Source organism: Trachemys scripta, chromosome 19, assembly GCF_013100865.1.
Source record: "Trachemys scripta elegans isolate TJP31775 chromosome 19, CAS_Tse_1.0, whole genome shotgun sequence".
Taxonomy (NCBI): Eukaryota; Metazoa; Chordata; order Testudines; family Emydidae; genus Trachemys; species Trachemys scripta.
In genome coordinates, this window is record NC_048316.1 from 19,909,030 (window position 1) to 19,922,617 (window position 13,588).

Below are 13,588 nucleotides of genomic sequence, written 5' to 3' on the forward strand. Positions count from 1 at the left end.
CCCCGTGCCTCCGGACCCTGCGCCGCCGGAGCCCGGGAGGGGAAGTGCCCGGCTGGGGGCGCAGGGTCTGGAGGCAAGGGGGCTGCCCGAAGCCCGAGCGCTACCGGCTTCACAGTTTGCCAGGCAGCCTCCAGACCCTGCGCCCCCGGCTGGGCGCTTCCCCTCCTGGGCTCCAGCTACGCTGGGGAAGCACTGGCCGGGGGCGCAGGGTCTGGGGGCTGCCCAGCAAACCGTGAAGCCGGTAGCGCTTGGGCAGCCCTCTCCCCGTGGCTGGGAGTGGGAGGGAGGAGGGGGCGGAGTTAGGGCGGGAAGGGGCGGGACTGGGGGTGGGGAAATGGGCGGGGCCAGGGCCCGTGGAGGGTCCTCTTTTTTTATTTAATAGATATGGTAACCCTACAGAAGCCAATCTACCTGAGGCACAGTGCAGATTCAGATCTGGTCATAGCACCATAGACCTGATGTTCAGTATCAAATACAAGAAAAATATATCAAACAAAACATCGATCTGTTCAGTGTCTTCATTGGTCTGACAAAAGCATTTGATACAGTCAATAGAGAAGGATTATGGATAATCCTCAGCAAATTTAGTTGCCCCCAAAACTGGTAAAGATCATTTTTTTATTCCATGAGGGGATGCAAGGTCAGGTACTTTTTAATGGAGATTTCACTGACTCCATTCCCATTTCAAATGGAGTCAAACAGGGCTGTGTCCTTGCCCCAGTACCGTTCAACCTCTTCTTCACCCAAGTTCTCAACCATGCTACAAACGGGCTCAACAGGTATATACATCAGATACAGACACAATAGCTCAGTTTTCCATTTTATACGGCTTAAAGCAAAAAACAAAAGTTACAGAACTAAGAGAAGCACTCTTTGCAGATGTTTGTGCCCTCCTAGCACATACAGAGGGAGATCTCCAGTGCATCATAGATCGCTTCACTGAAGCATCAAAATTGTTTGGTCTCACTGTGACACCGGACACCCTAATATTCACCACTGTCATGTAATTAGGATATTTTTGCACAAAGTATGTCTTGTGAGGTATCATTCTAAAAGACTTGATCTACTAGACATTAATATCTCGTTGGATTGTATGGGTTATTGTCGTATGTGAAGTTATGCAGTTTGGCTATGTGTGTGTTACTGAAACATGTTGTGAGGTTGAAAGCACCCACAAGCAGCCTTTCAGGTACAACAGTAAAAAGGCTGAACAATGTTAATGGCTTATTGAGGAAATGCACACAAGCACCAGGATTACCCCAGGAACTGTGTGCAATAGAAACCTCTCAGAGATAGCACTACACAATGGGAACTGTTTGACTCAGGTCACAGCAAAAGAGCTTTCCAGCAAGTGGAAAGAAGATATAAAAGGGGGACAATGACAACATTGGGGGACCTCACTCTCCCTGCAACAACACACCTGGAAACACCGGAGGGGCAAGGACTGAACTGTCGGAGTGATGGTCCGAGGCTAGAAGGATCTTTAGCCTGTGTATGAAAACCTGGGAAAGTCAAGGCAACTTGTGCCTTAAGAATCTGAAAGCCTGTTTACCACTCAGGGTGAGAATTTGTTAATTTATATCCTACCTATCTAGCGTGTTAAGATCAGTTTGTGGTTTTTGTTTATTTATTAAGGTAATCTGCTTTGATCTGTTGGCTATCCCTTATAACCACTTAAAATCTACCTCTTGTACTTCATAAACTTGTTTTTGTTTTTAACCCAGTTTGTGTAATTCATAACTGGGGGCAGGGGGGAAGGGAAACTGTGCATATCTCTCTCCGCATTGAGGGAGAGGGTGAATTTCAATTAGGTTACGCTGTGCAGTTCTCTGTGCAGCACAAGACAATACAACTTTGGGTTTACGCTCCAGAGGGGGAGTGCACTTGAGTGCTGCACAATTCCCTAGCTGAAGCCTTACCAAGCAGAGCTGATTTCAGTGTCTGTGTCTTTCTGCAGCTGGCTGTGTCCCTACCTGTGTGTGTGCTCATAGACTCAGACTTTAAGGTCAGAAGGGACCATTATGATCATCTAGTCTGACCTCCTGCACAACGCAGGCCACAGAATCTCACCCCCCCACTCCTGTAACAAACCCCTGACCTATGTCTGAGTTACTGAAGTCCTCAAATCGTGGTTTAAAGACCTCAAGGTGCAGAGAATCCTCTAGCAAGTGACCCATGCTCCATGCTGCAGAGGAAGGCAAAAAACCTCCAGGGCCTCTGCCAATCTGCTAGAGGAGGCTTGAGGGCCTGGCTCAGCAGGACAGGGTGAGGGAGCCCAGGCTGGTGGAACAGGCGGGCTCAGTGGTATCCCAGTACATCAGGTGGCATCCCAGATGGGGGGGGGAGGTTTCAACCCGTCACACTCACTATCAACCTGGAGAAAACTGTTGTGTTGCATCAATCATCTTCACCACTTCATGCCATATCCCCTAGCATATCCAGTAGTGGAATCCAACTAAAGCAAGTTGGCAATTTTACCTATCTCGGCAGCAACATCTCCAGTGATGGATCTCTTGACAAAGATTACGAACAGGACACAGAAAGCTTCTCAGTCATTAGGAAAGCTACGTAGCAAAGTCCTGAAATCCCACAACATAACCCTCTCAAAAACAAAACATTGTCATGCTTTCATGCTCACATCTCTCCTCTACGGCTGTGCAACCTGGACACCATACAAATGGCATATCAAACAGCTAGAGGCCTTCCATAACCGCACTCTGCACGCCATTATGGGGATCTGCTGGCAGGACAAAATTACCAGCCTAGAGGTTCTCCAAAAGTCAAATGCCATAAGCATTGAGGCCATGCTGATAAAAGCCCAATTACACTGGGTTGGACACATCATTAGGATGCCTGAACATTGACTCCCCAGAAAAATGTTCTATGGAGAATTGGCACAAGGACATTGGAATCAAGGCTGCCCCGGAAAGCGCTAGGAGGACAGCATCAAGAACAGCACACTCTTAGGTGCAATAAAACCGGATGATCTTGAGAAGGCTTCGTCAAATAGATCAGCCTGACAACACCCAGCACTCAGAACTTTCCAAGCCTTTGAAGAGGATAGAAATAATTGATTGTTAGCTGCAAGGGAAAGAAAAGCATCATACTACTGCTATAGCTATCAAGACGCTCACCAAGGACTTCGTCTGCCCGATCTGCTCACGAGCACGCGCATCGCGCTTTGGACTTCAGAGTCACTCGAGAATCCACAAAAAGAGCATGAAAATGTCATCGTCAAACCTACGGACTATGCGAGAAATAAAAATATTATGCAACAGCAGTACTAGTCCACAGAGAAAGGGCGGGTCTGGTGGTGAAGGAACTGCCTTGGGAGTCAGATCTGTGTTCATTTGCCAGCTGTATCACGGGTGCCCTGTGTGACCTTGGGCAAGTCACTGGCACAAAAGGAATTAGGCAGCCAAGTCCCAGTTTGGCTTCACTGCGATGCACAAACTCATGCTGAACCCTGTAGGTGCCTAAACACACTCGGTGCCTAAGTTTGGGCAATAACAGTTCCCTTGGCACCTATGTTTCTGCCTCTGAGCATGCATGGTGCTGTCTCCCTCTGGGTGCCCAGGCAACTATCTCGCACCTAAGCCCCAAGGCTAGCTATTCACAAACCAGGGAAGGCAGGTGTTTGCCCAGCTAAGGGGCACGCAGGGCCCAATCCGGTAGGCATACTCAGAGGGCACCTCCCAGATTGGGAGGTGTGGGGAGAGGACCCCCCTCATAACTATTAGTGCAGTGGTTAGCATACTCACATGGGCTCCGGAAGATGCCAACTGAAGTCCCCCCTCCACCTGAGGGGGAGAAGGGATTTGAACAGGGCTGTACCATCTCTCAGCTGAGTGCTCAAACCACTGAGCTCTGAGATATTCTGATGTGAGACTCGCTCAGTCTCTCCTATTAGCTCTCCAGATAAATAATGAAAGCCTGGATCCTGGCTCTCCCATCTCCCAAGTGAATGCTCTCATCACCAGGCTACAGAGTCATTCTCATGTGTGTGCTCTCACTCTCTCTCTGGCCCAAATGACTCTGTGTGTGTGTGTGTGAGAGAGAGAGAGAGAGAGAACGAACAAGTATGAGAATGACCCTATAGCCCAATGCTTACAGCATCCCAAGCAGAGAGTTAGCTAATCATTTCTCATTCACCCATCAATAAGAACCAAGTCCAGGACACTACAGCGATTTTAGCACTAGTGTCATAGATGTTAAGGCCAGAGGTAGAGCTGATACAAAGAAAATGGGGATTTGGAAAATGTGTCCCTTTTTTTCCACAGAAAAAAATGTAAAATCTGACTCTAGCCCTGAAGGGACCATTGTGATTTTAGTCTAATCTTCTGCAGAGCCCAGGCAAGGAAACCTCACCCAGTGATTCCTGCATCTAGCCAGGGCCGGTGCTACCATTAAGGCAAAGTAGGCGGTTGCCTAGGGTGCCAAGATTTGGGGGTGCCAAAAAGCGGTGCCCCCAATTTTTAAATTTTTTTACAGCGTTCCTACGCCTCCTCCCTGAGCGTGCGGTCACTGCTCCACTTCTCCCGCCTCCCAGGCTTGCAGCGCCAATCAGCTGTTTGGTGCCACAAGCCTGGGAGGGGAGGAGAATTAGAGCGGGGGCGCCGTGCTCGGGGAGGAGGCGGAGCAGAGGTGAGCTGGGGTGAGGAGCTGGTGGAAGGCACCGGGGGGGGGGGAGCGGCCACAGGGTGGGCACCTCAGGGCGTAGGGGGGGAGGAGCTGCCGCAGGGCTTGGGGGGGCGTAAGGTGGAAGTTTCGCCTAGGGCGCGAAACTTCCTTGCACCGGCCCTGCGTCCAGCCCAGAACTGCCGCCTAAGCGAGGGCAGCTCTTTAAGAAAAAACATCAAATCTCAATATAAAGCTTATAGCAACCATTAAAAAACAAGCAATTCCTACAGCAGGAAGCAACAAAAACTAATCCAAGCCCCTTCCCTTGGAGGGCAGATGGTTCTGCCTTTCATCTATGCAACACAACACCTGCCTTGGCCAACGCTTATCCCAGGAGAGCAAACCCTTCCTGACTCCCCAACTCCACTGTGCCTGTAGCCAATGTACCATTCCCAAGGTCCCAGCAGCGCTACAGGCCAGGGCCATCGCCCGGCTTCTAAGACCAGGAGTGCTGCTACCAGTGCAGCCTTCCGCCTCCAAAACCCACCTGCATGAAGTGGCAGAAACTGAACTTTTGTCACTTCTAACAAACCCTGCTCCTAGGTTAAAAGCCAATGACAAAACATGGAGCTTGTTCTTACCCTCCAGCAATCTGTCCCAGTGCACAGGACGAACAACAGAAGGCCCAGCCCTCCGAGCGCCATCCCCAGTATATCCACAGCCGCTGCTGGGGTTGGGATTTCCATCCTTGCTCCCTTCCACACAGCCAGCTACAGAGAAAGCTGAGCCGCAGTTCAGAGCAAATGGCCTCCTGCTGTTCTTACAGGCAGCTTGCTCAAGGCAAAAGAGCCCTTCTAGAGCGATAGCAAAGATACATGCAAATATTCCACCAGTCAAAAGCCCAAGACTTTAACTCCCTTCGTTGTGCTTAGAAAGGGAGGATCAGTGCTCATAGCAATCATGGTTAATATGCATTATGTACTGCTCTCGGAGTCCCTCTCAAAAGGTGGGTAAGTACCATGATCTTCATTTTCCAGGGGGCACAGCAAAATTAATACAAGTCATGCTCCACCCTTTGGGTCACACTGCCCTCCCAACTCTCATTCTCTACAATTCAGCTCTGCTCAGGATTATCATTATCAAACAAAAAGATCCTTGGCTAAAGGGAGTTCTGGCTAAGAAAGTATCAGCAACTTAAAGTGGAGAACTGTAAGAGAAGATTGTTGAAAAGCCCAAACAGCTAAAACCTGGGAAATTCTAAGTGAGGATTAAACTGCAAAGAAAAAAAATAGCGTTTGCGGATACGGGCCTTTCCAGTGAAGGTTCCTTCCTGCCAGACAATATGAACTCCAGCCCCCTTAGCTCATGCGCAGTTCAACCCGCATTCGGGTGACACGCTGCGCCAGTGAAGGGCAGTACCGCTTGAGTTTCACCTAGGCCTTATGGTCAGCTGTTTCAGGGCCGTGAAATGGTGATAGGTTCTGTGAGTTTGTGTTGGCTATGGGGTTTCTGGCTGAGCTGCTGCTGTGAGTGAGGTGTCCTCAAACCTCTCAAATATCCCTCATTTGGAAGGACTACCCTCCTTTTAGTCCCAACATCACCTCTGTTCTACACAAACATGGTGTCCACACCTCACTTTTGCTACTGTAGCCCGTGATCTACATTGGCAATGCAGGCATGTTGTTCTCAGTCAGGCATGGAGAGTTTGTAGTAAAAAATAGATGTCTATCAAATCATGTTTGCTGTGAAGAAAGTGACTAAGGAAGTGTTATTTACCCCTTCACCACACAAGAACTAGGGCTCACCTAATGAAATTAACAGGCAACAGGTTTACACCAAACAAAAGGAAGTACTTCTTCCAGGGCCGGCTCCAGGCACCAGCTTGGCAAGCAGATGCTTGGGACGGCCACTCCGGAGAGGGGCGGCAGGTCCAGCTATTTGGCGGCAATTCGGCGGACAGTCCCTCACTCCCGCTCGGAGCGAAGGACCTGCCGCCGAATTGCCGCTGCAGATCGCGATCGCAGCTTTTTTTTTTTGGCTGCTTGGGGCAGCCAAAACCCTGGAGCCGGCCCTGACTTCTTCATACAATGCACAGTCAACCTGTGGAACTCAGTGCCAGAGGATTGTGTGAACACCAAAAGTATAATTGGGTTCAAAAAGAATGAGCTAAGTTCATGAGGATATGTCCATCAGTGGCTATTAGCCAAGATGTTCAGGAATGCAACCCCATCCTCTGGATGTCCCTAAGCTTTGACTGCTAGATTTTGGGACTGGACGACAGGGGATGGATTGCTCGCTACTTTCCTGTTCTGTTCATTCCTTCTGAAGCACCTGGCATTGGCCACTGTCAGAAGACAAGAACTGGGCTAGATGGATCATTGGTCTGACCCAGTGTGGCCAATCTTGTGTTAAATAAACTATTTGTATTTAAATGCAGCAGAACACAATAATCAGAATCTGCTGTCTGCAGCAGTGCATGTGAAATGGCCGCCATCTTGGCCCAAACACTGGGATCGAACCGGGGACCTCCAGAGCTAAAAATATAAGCTGTTAAGCACTACAGGTGGGGCTGTAACAGACTCATAGCCTAGTGGATCAGGCACTGTGGATCAGTGTAACCAGTGGGTTATACCCAGTTCCTTGATCTGCCTGTGGGCCCCAGCTCCCACTGCCAAGATGGAGTATGACCTTTGTTCTTTGCAGCCGTTCCACACAGCACACTGAGGTTATGAAGATAATGAGTAACACTAAGGGAAGAGATCCCGCAGCAGTTGAATGATAGTTTTGGGTCCTTCATTGAATCTCATCCTGGGGCTTTGGCAGGTTGAGAGGAACAGGTGCCATTTACGCTCCCACCACCAGAAGTTGTTAACCTGAGCTGGTAACATTGGAGCACAGATTTGTCTTCCAAGGTACTTATAGAGGGAATGTCTAGGGTCAGTGCCCAGCCTGTATGTTGTAATGCAGCAAAATACAAGGTCATCCATTTAGAAACCAAGCATGTGGGTCACGCTTACAGGACTCTGCTCTTCAGAGCTCAGACAAAGACTGAACATAAGCTCCCAGTGTGATGATGTGGCTAAGAGGCCTAACATGACTGTATAAAGAGGGACTATTGAGTAGGAGTAAGGAGATGGCATTCTCTCTGTATTGGGCTTTGGTGAGACCCCTACTGGGCTACTGTGTCCAGTTCTGGGGTCCACACTTTTAAAGTATCTAAAGGGCTGTTGCAAAATTGGAAAAGGTTCAGAAAAGAGCTAAAGAAACATTTTACAGTTGGGGAAACCTGCCTTACTGTGAGAGACTAAGGGAGCTCAATCTATTTAGTTTATCCAAGAGAAGGCTGAGGCGATGTATAAGTCCATGTGTGCAGAGAAGATGTCTGATAGCAGAGAGCTAACAGACAATGGCAGAACAAGATCCAGTGGTTTGAAGTTGAAATCAGCAAAGTTCAAAATTGAAATAAGTCATTGAGCTGAATGCAGGACTCGCTGGGTGAGTCTGTCTGAGCTGGGCCATGCAGGTTGTCTACCTACATGGTCATAATGGTCCCTCCTGGCCTTAAAATCTATGACTCTACAAGAGGAGACAGAGGACAGTGCCGGTAGGGTGGGAAAATGAGTGGCAAGGGACAGACAAAGAACAATTCTCACCAGAGGGAGCTGGAAGCAATTCCTGGTGGGCTAGGAAGATAGCTGGTTTGGGGAGGGACCCGGAGGAAGTGACTCTTCCACCCATTAGGAAGAAAACAAAGAGAGAGAGAGAGAGACTTTCCCCTAGGAGCGAAAAAATCAGAGAACAGACCAAAAAACGTATTTGGATCTTATTTTTAAGCCAATCTAATGATTTTCTACCCGTGGCTTTAGAACACATCGGGTTCTTGATACGGCTGCTGCGTGAACAGGCACAACAGCCACCACAGATTGACATTTGCAAGTTAACATTTGTTTAACCGATATTGCAAGACCCTAGGCCTCATCCCACAAGCGCCAAGCTGAAGAGCAGATAAGGATCTGCACTACAAAGCCCAAGATACAATGCAGCTACTTCTAGAAGGGATCATGGCCAGTGGTGGATTAGCCACTGGGCTGACGGAGCTCATGCCCAGGGGCCCTGGAAAAAATCCACCACTGGAAGCCCCCACACCCCGACCCTGCTCCCCGGCAGATGCACAGGGCAGGGGAAGCCCCCGTGCCCCAACCCCGCTCCCCAGCAGAAGCGCCAGAGGAAGCCCAGCACCTCAACCCCAGCTGCGGCCGCGGGACTGGAGGAGCTCTCGCTCCCTGCAGCGGCCCCAGGGCCATGGTGGAGGGACAGAGCTGCTCTGGTCTTGAGAGGGCAGAAAGGAGCAAACAAGTTGCGGGGCTGCAGTGGGGAGAGTGGAATGGGGGGGGACTGTGGGTGGACCAGGGGTGGGGCCATGGGGGAAGGGGTAAAATGGGATGTGGTTGTGGGCAGGGCCACAGACGGAAGGGATGGGGAGGCCCCCTCCCACTTGCTCTGGCCCAGGGTCCCAAGAAACCTTAATCTGCCTCTGATCATGTCAGCCATTCCCCACAAGGAACTCCAGCCATGGGTGCCAGGAGAGGAAGGAAGAGCAGGCTAGTCAATATACAGGAGAGCGGTAACTGAATGTATACTTCTCAAGTGGGATCCTGACACTAGAGGTGGTTGGGGTAGGGAGGAGGAAAAACAGTTTCCTGAGAAATGTTTCAATTTTGCAGGGTTCAAAATTGACCCTATTCCGTAAAAATTTCTCTGAAATTTTCACTGCTGGTTTTAACTGAAAATGTTTCTGGAAGACTTGGTTCTCGATAAATGAAGATCATGTTTGAAATCGTTATTGAACACTTTCATTACTGGAAACTCAAAATGGTCAATCTTGCTTTCAGTTAAAAAGTATCAATACAAATGTTGCAGAAGCTTTTGCAAAAAATGGGAAATTTTAAAGATGTCTGCAATTTTTTTTTAAACTGTCTTGTGAAAACTGACATGGAGCCTTGATAAATACTAATTGCTCAGGTTTGTATATGAATTGAAAGGTGTCACCTCTTGCAGCACCCCACTGTTGGATTAAGTTATTAATTGGAAATAAGGCATATATTTTTAATGGGGAAAGTAATTAACCAGTGGAACAATTTACCCAGGGTCCTGGTGGATTCTCCATCACTGACAATTTTAAAATCAAAATTGGATGTTTTTCTAAAAGCTCTGCTCTAGGAATTATTTTGGGGGAGTTCTCTGGCCTGGATTACACAGGAGATCAGGGTAGATGATCACAATGGCACCTTCTGGCCTTGGAATCTATGAATAATTTAGATGGAATAAATGGGCCCGAAGAGTCAAAGGTGTTAATGTGACTCTATAATTGTCCAACCTGAAACAGTGTTAAACAAAGTTCAGGGTTTGGTACACAGAGACTTCAGCCTGCTTAACGCATGGCAAACGCACAATTAAAAATCCTTTTAGATGTGTATTAAAGATACAGGGGGAAAAGTAAAACCAGTTAAAGCATCTGAAATGCCAAGTATTAAGCCAGGCTTTCACTTTAACAACGTCCCTTGTCCCCATGCCCTTTAGTGAAGAGAGTTTTTAGAAAGAAACCCCTCGTGTTTGACCATCTCCCAGATGGTATTAAAGATGGTAACAACTGTCCTTTGGGGGAAGGGAGAAGACGTTAGTTGAGAGAGGCTGGAGCGGTCATTGTTGGTGTCGTTAAAATCCAATCCTGTTTCTAGAAGACAAAACAAGACAAACCCACACAAAAGGGAAAGGAAAGAACAGCAATGATAGAAAATACTTCTGTCTCTGGTGTTAATTCTTGCTTGCAGCCTTGTTGCTGAAAAAACACAGAGTCTTATCAACCACTCCGAGACCTGGCAAATTTGTACCAGCATTGGGCTGTTTAGCTGCCTTTCTGGTCCCAGGCTTACAGCAGCGTTGCAAAATAACAGTCTTGGCCAGCTAAGCCAGATCCTTATTAGACAGAAGGGGATAGGAATGAAAAGAAATAAGGCAGGGAAGGAAAAGGATACATTGAGGGAGGGGGTGGATGTCTCACATCCCAGGTGGTATTTGGTATTTAGCCAGAGCTGATAGTGGTGGTTTCCCCTGGGTCCCTCTCCATTGGCCTGGTCAGGACATCTCTCAGAATTATGGCGATGAAGGTCCAGGATCCCAGGAAACGGTGGGAATGACAGCCAGGATGGTGATGTTCACCCCTTTCCTTCTCTCATCTTTCAGTCAGTCAGTGTTTGCGTCCGTCCGCCCGCCCATGTCTCTTCTTTTAAGGACCCCAGAAGGGGTAGCTGGGCAGACTAGCCCAGCCCTTCATTATTTTGTCCACCAATTAGGTCTAATTACTGACACATTAATTTTGCTTCACTAATTTCCACTGACTAGGATTAGGGAAGAAGCTTCCGTGTGGACAGGTAATTCCATCACTGTCCACGTTGGGGTTCTTGCACCTTCCCCTGAAGCAGCAGAGGCAGGATGCTGGACAGGATGCACCACTGGTCTGATCTGATACAGTAAAACAACATGCCAGTAAAGCAGCTAGTGATTCCTGGGGCCAACAAAGCAAGCCCTATAGAGCCAACCTCTCCTTTGATTAAAGCTTTGTAATGTAAAGAACAACACTGACTCCATGTGGCTGTTCACTTTGGAAAACCTCAGAATCAAAAGTTCCCATCAGCTCATGCCTTAGAGAGTTAGACACTCTCTCCGTGCTTGGCACTTGTTCAGTACAGTTTTACATTTTTAAAGGTAAGTAAAAATCACAGGCGCCGACTTTCCAAATTGCCAGGAGGAGCTCAACCCCCGGCTCTGACCAGGCCCCACTCCTACTCCACCCCTTCCCCCAAGGCCCCACCCCCGCCTGCCTCTTCCTGCCCCTACTCCACCTCCACCCAATTCCACCCCCTCCCCCAAGCGCACCGCGTCCTCACTCTTCCCTTCCAGCCTCCTGCCCACCGCAAAACAGCTGTTCGCAGCAGGCGGGAGGCGAGGGGAGGGAGGGGGAGGCGCTGATCCATGTGGCCTGCTAGTGGGCGGGAAGTGCTGGGGAAAATTGGGGGGAGCTGATGGGGGGCTACCGGTGGGTGCTCAGCACGCACCATTTTTTCCCCATGGGTGCTCCAGCCCCAGAGCACCCACAGAGTCGGCGCCTAAGGTAAAAGTAATACCCCCTGAGCACTTATAACATATAACATTTAACAAACGCAGTGAGTTGGTAGGTAAGATCCCATGGGAAGCAAGTCTAAGGGGAAAAACAGTTCAAGGGAGTTGGCATTTTCAAAAAGACATTATTAACGACACAAAAGCAAACTATCACACTGCGTAGGAAAGATGGGAAGTACAGCAAGAGACCACCCTGGCTTAACCAGGAGATCTTCAATGGTCTAAAACTCAAAAAAGAGTTCTACAAAAGGAGGAAACTAGGTCAAATTTCAAAGGATGAATATAAACAAATAACACACGCATGTTGGGACAAAATTAGAAAGCCCATGGCACAAATGAGATTAAGCTAGTATCATAAAATGTAACAAGAAAACATTCTACAAATACATTAGAAGCAAGAGGCAGACCAAGGACAGGATAGACCCATTATTCAATGAGGGAGAAAAACAATAACAGAAAATGTGGAAATGGCAAAAGTACTAAATGACTGTTTCAGTTTTCACCAAAAAGTTTAGTAGCAATTAGACATCTAACTTAATGAACACTAGTGAAAATGAGGTAGGATCAGAGGCTAAAATAGGGGAAGAACAAGTTAAAAATTACTTAGACAAGTTAGATGTCTTCAAATCAGCAGGGCCTGATGAAATACATCCTAGATACTCAAGGAGCTGGCTGAGGAGATAGCTGAGCCATTAGCGATTATCTCTGAAAAGTCATGGAAGACGGGAAAGATTCCAGAGGACTGGAAAAGGGTAAATCTAGTGCCAATCTATAAAAAGGGGATAAGGACAACCCAGGGAATTACAGACCAGTCAGCTTAACTTCAGTACACAGAGAGATAATGGAGCAAATAATAAAGCAATCAATTTGCAGACATCTAGAAGATAATAAGGTGATAAGTAACAGTCAGCATGGATTTATAAAGAACAAATCATGTCAAACCAACTAACAACTTTCTTTGAAAGGGTAAAGCTGGGGGGAAGCGGTAGATGTGGTATATCTTGACCTTAGTAGGGCTTTTGATATTGTCTTGCGTGACCTTCTCATAAACTAGGGAAATACAACCTAGATGGAGCTACTATAAGGTGGGTGCATAACTGATTGGAAAACGGTTCCCAAAGAGTAGTTATCAGTGGTTCAAAGTCAAGCTACAAGGGCATATCAAGCGGGGTCCTGTAAGGATTGGTCCTGGTTCTGTTCAATATCTTCATCAATGATTTAGATAAATGTACTCCTGGGGGAATACTGAGCCACTGCACAGGTGCAGAATTCATGTTGTCCACAGACTTTTGCTTCACTGCAGAAAAACAACTCCTGAGGGGAAGCAAAGGGAAGCCGCAAGAGCAGTTACTTGCTTCTCCCCAGCCGCCCAAAGGTGCCAGCAGAGACGTAAGCCAGGGGGTGGGGGCTGGGCGTGCGTGTGGAGATGTCAATCACCGCTAGGGAGGCAAGGCTGGCATCCAAGTGAATGAGAGAGACTCGGCCCTCTGGCTCGCTATTGCAGTGTGCCCGGTGTGGGAAGGCAGGACTTCGGGGTGCTTGGAGGTAGGTGTGAGGCAAGCTCTGTCCTTTCAGGCAGAGCATAATGTCTCAGCCTGCCTGCTGAGTTGTTCCCATTGTGGTTAGTGAATTGTTCCCATGCTTAGCGCATTACCCCAGGAGCATAAAACAGGTGTAAAAGTTTCAAGGCTCCTACATTGCTAGAGTGATGTAAAGGAGCCGTATTGCAAAGGACAATGTGGCTTAGAAATGCGGACGGTGCTTTAGTGATTAGAACTGGTCTACATGT